Genomic DNA, 4,706 nt, shown 5'->3' with positions numbered 1-4,706 from the left:
AGTGGGACAGAGATCTCAGACTCCAAACTCCAAATGGCTAAGTGACCTCTCCCTCCCTTTCTCCCTCTTTTTTCCACTGTCTCTTTATCACTCTACCTCTGTCCCACTCTCTCTCTCTCTCTCTCTCTTGCTCTCCCTCTTTCTTTTTCTCTCTATCCATGTTTTTTGATACCCCCATCCCACCACAACCTTTCTTTATTCAGAATCAGAAATTAGTGTTTTGAGTTATCACAGCAAGAATCATGTTGTGGCGTTACAGTATATCTCCTTCCAGTTTGTCTATTTGGGAATATGGACCCAACTGAATAGGGGGTCGGCCCATTGAGTACGACAGCCCATAAGTCAGACAATACACCATAGAGGAGCATAACAAGAATCCCACTGGTCCGACATCCCCTTAGTCAAACATATGTGTGCGACGCTAAGGCTACTGAGGTAAGCTACATGTGGCCACGTCTTTTCAGACAAAAAAATGCACGCGCAAAACATGCCATTACTGACGGATAGGGTTAAATTGTTTTGGTTTGGACATGGCTCCTAAGTGAATATTTACAAAATTATCAAACTAAAACAATTGTATAGTGACAGAATATGCCTTTACTGACAATTAGGGTTAGGGTTAGGGTTAGGAATTGTTTTGGTGTGGGCACAGTTTTAACGTGTGTGGTCGGACTAATGAGATGACAGACTAATGGGATGTCTATTGTCTGACTAATGGGATGTCTGACTAATGGACTGTCTGACCAATGACATGGAACCTTGAATACTGCATCTGTAAGCATATTCTGGCAGAGAGAGATATGGGACAATGCCAGTCTTGCATTCACTAGAGTGTATTTATCAAGGCTCAGGAACCAAAAATGTGATGATTTAGTATACACCAGCAGGTTCATCTAGGTCACACGTGGCAAAATAAATAAATGATGTAAATGTGGGTCGTCCATCTGTAAACACATTTGTTCCCATGGTAACAGGAGGTGCTATAGGCGCCGTTCCGTTCGGCCCAAAAAGCAGCGTCTCAAAAAATATTAATACTGTTTTTCCCTTCAGTGGAAATTTGGTTGTTTTGAGCCTTCAAAATGGCTTCAAGTTCTTCAATGTGTGTTTCTAGGTGACGCTGTCAATCATGTCTTGGCACGAGTGAGTGATGAGGATTGAGCGGTAACTCTGCCACGTGTCAGCCTATCAGCTCAGCTCTCTCAGCGCCTCTTAGCTCCACTGCACACTCTTCACACCTCCTCCCGCAACGCTCTGGTGACACATGAAAAGACCAAAAAAAAACAAAAAACGTTCCTGTCCTCGTAGACGTGCTGTCAAAATCTCTTAATAGGGAAAGACATTTGTAAACACGAGCAGAGAAAGCCCTGCATTTGAGACAATCTGAGTAGTCTGTCACATCGGTTGCAGCCAACCAACCCAGGTCACACCTTTATAGCCAAAGAATTTGTCCATTTCCAGAGTCTTGGTTTTATTTCTATTCATGCATTTTTAGGATGCAAACTGAGAACTATCATAAATAACTGCACACTGTGGAGTCAATAGTATAATGAGGTTCAATATAAAGGATCAGTTCTTCTGATGCTTCCACGGTAATCTTTAAAGTCATCTCAGCTCTGCACCTCATTTCCTCAAATAATGATTCACCTCAAGTAGATATTCCTCATAGAGGTGCTGTCAAAGTCTTAACATAGGGAAGGGCATTTTGGAAGCATGAAAAGAAATGCCCTGCAATGTCCTCTTTGACCTTGTTTTGAAACATTCAGAATTGTCATCCATGTCACGCTGCCCTTCTACTCTTGGCCAAAATATCCATTTCCAGTCTTGATTTTATTTTATTTTATTTATTTTTCTTGAGTACTGAGGACTGTAACTACTCACTGTAGATTCTATTGTAGGCCTATAACATGTTGGTATATAAATAAAAGCAGCACTGTAAAACATTTGAAGTCAGTTCGACTTCCAAATCCAAGCTCCCGTGCTGCCTTAAGTTTGCATGTTAACTCAACAACAGGCTTATTTTTGTGTCAACTCAGAAATCAAAGTCTACAAAGTTGATCCAACTACAATATTGTTGTTGTCTCAACATAATGTTCTTAGTCATCAAAGTTGATTGGACTTCGTAGCCATTGTTGGATGAAATTGATAGTGTAAGCTGAATTAAAAAGCCATTACAAATCATTTCAATTTAAGATTGGGAGTTTAAATAACATAATGATAGACATCATGCGATATATGACTTCAATTCCAAATTTATTTTAACTTTTACAGTACATTCAAGACGACTCACAGATTCAAGATCCCCTGCTGCCTTACATTTGTAAGTCAAAAAGTTGTAAGTCAAAAAGTTGATTCAACTACATAGTTGTTGTTCACGTTCAATGTCCCACATATTAATACATGCACAGACCATTAATACTTTATACCATCAAAATTCATGACAAATCAGCTAGCCAAACAGGGTACGGACGAAATTGTGGGTGCAGTAAGAAAACATTATGTTTTGACTTTTGGTAAGACTGATGGAGGGACAAAGAATTTATGTAGAAAAAAACAAACTGTAGAGAGCTGTGGTCTAATGGTAGGGAGTTAATCTTGCAATTGGAAGGTTGCAGATTTGAATCTGTAACCATACATCAGTACCCTCATCCATGACTTCTGGGCCCTTAGGAATCTAATTCAAACATTACTCCTCCAGGGACTATTTTACCAATATGCAGTGTGATGTCATTGAAAAGAGTATAGTAGCCTACATGATGTAGTCCAAGTCCAAAACACTGTGTGGTCAACAGTCCATGTTTTGTGAACACACAAGAGATTCACAGTCTTTTTCTTCACATTGAGCCCAACTAGCCAGTTGGCATGTCCCTTTTGAAATGAATGATGACCTTGTGATGAATGATGATGAAGACTTGTAGCTGGCCTTTGTCTTTGATAAGCAGTCCAACTTGCATCCCTGTCAGCCTCAAGTTGCTCTTCACCATGAACCTGAAAAGATAAAAATAAGAAAAAATAACTTCTTATGTGTGAAACAGCTCTCTCTCGCTCTCTCTCTATCTCTCTCTCTCACACACACACACACGCACAGATAAACAGGACATCCCGAAACACTTTAAACCAAAGTACTGTATGTTTGCATTGTCTTTTTTTCAAAGTGTAAGAAAATGTGCACAGACATGAATTTACAGTTCTGTCTATTCTCAAAAATATGTCTAAGGTTTACACTGTGAGACCGGCAACAGTCCTTGGATGTGAATGCAACCATTGCAAATGAATGAATAATATTACAAATAGACCTGTATGTGGTATAGTGCGTTGCCATTAGTGCCAGGATAAGAGTGGATGTCAGTTTGAAAATAGATGGTGTCAGTCACATGATATTTAATAAACACCTACTTAACGATGTAAAGTGTGTATGCATTACACCCCCCCCCCCCCCCTCCCCCAAACACACACACACACACACACACACAAACACACACACACACATTCTGATACACACACACACACACACACACACACTATATGGGTGGACTATAATTGTTGTTAGAGAAGAGAATGGCCTGCAAGAGCAGAGGTGTCAATTCTGGCAACACAGATTACCTCACCTACTGAATTTGCTTATCCAGGAGTTTTATCTATGTATGAAAAAAATAGGAAAGCATTTGTAAATATGAAGACTTACAGCATACAGGAGGAATCCTCTGGAAAGTGTGGGAGTTGATGTAGAGTTGTGCAGTGGTTTTGGTTTGTGTCCTGCAAAAACAGATGAGTGTAGTTGTAAGAGAGTATGATTACCTTGAATCCAAACCTAGGCACTAGAGTAAAACAAGAGTAAAACTGCCATTACGCTCTCTCTCACACATTCTCTCTCTCTCTCTCTCTCTCTCTCACACACACACACACACACACACACACACACACACACACACACACACACACACACACACACACACACACACACACACAGAAAATGGGCAATAACTAAACTGTGTTATTGGTCAATAGTATAACAGCATGAATGTTCACCAGAGGTGTCAATCCTGGCATAGGTAGAGAAATACCCTACCACAGTTGCCTGTGCATCAGTTACATCCATAAGGGTATAGGACAGTATTTGTAAATATAAAGTCTTACGTCGTCCTGGAGGATTCCTCTGAGTCAATGTAGAGTTGTTGTCCTCTGGTTTGGGTCTGTGTCCTGCAAAGACAGGTGAATGTAAATGAATTGTATGTATTACCTTGAATCACAATATCTGTACATAGTGATGGAAAAACACAGCATAGAACATATTGTATACATATTACATTCCATACAGTCTATAGAGTACAGTAGGCTACCAACCTGTTTTCAGTTGCTCTCTAACGCTGAAGAACCTCAAGACAACCCAGAACGAACGGAAAGGTCCCATGAAGGTCTGGTAACAGTCTTGTGGAACACTGCAGTTAGCTGAAGCAGATAAATAACAGAAAAGAATAATGTATGAGATGGAGACATAAAAACAACTGTATGGATTACATTGGTCAAGTAACAAAATCCATTATTTGCATGTCATAGTCATTAGACAGATTTACCTGTATTACTCATTAAACAACACACTCCGCGGCCTCAATGAGTGGTTCAGAATCCTCACAAATTCCTCTTCTGTGCGAATGTTCCCGTCAACTCCATCGTCAGACCCCAACATCCGTTGGTAGAAGCATGCATTT

General features: G+C 40.1%; 1 long non-coding RNA gene across 2 annotated transcripts; it reads right to left on the bottom strand.

Moving 5' to 3' along the window:
* Nucleotides 1–2,233: 2,233 nt before the first annotated feature.
* On the bottom strand, nucleotides 2,234–4,441 carry LOC134435852 (uncharacterized). 2 transcript variants are annotated; one of them, XR_010032109.1, is made up of 4 exons: nucleotides 4,342–4,441; nucleotides 4,135–4,197; nucleotides 3,683–3,753; nucleotides 2,234–2,985 (listed from the first exon to the last, which is right to left on the bottom strand). It is a non-coding gene; the product is annotated as an uncharacterized LOC134435852 (long non-coding RNA). The 2 variants fall into 2 exon arrangements; XR_010032108.1 differs by lacking the exon at nucleotides 4,342–4,441 and having other exon boundaries at nucleotides 4,135–4,313.
* Between the last annotated feature and the right edge of the window lie 265 nt (nucleotides 4,442–4,706).

The sequence above is a fragment of the Engraulis encrasicolus genome, chromosome 20 (genome assembly GCF_034702125.1).
Source record: "Engraulis encrasicolus isolate BLACKSEA-1 chromosome 20, IST_EnEncr_1.0, whole genome shotgun sequence".
NCBI classification, from domain to species: domain Eukaryota; kingdom Metazoa; phylum Chordata; class Actinopteri; order Clupeiformes; family Engraulidae; genus Engraulis; species Engraulis encrasicolus.
Note: the sequence above shows the minus strand (reverse complement) of the source record. Positions and strands in the feature narration are given on the sequence as shown.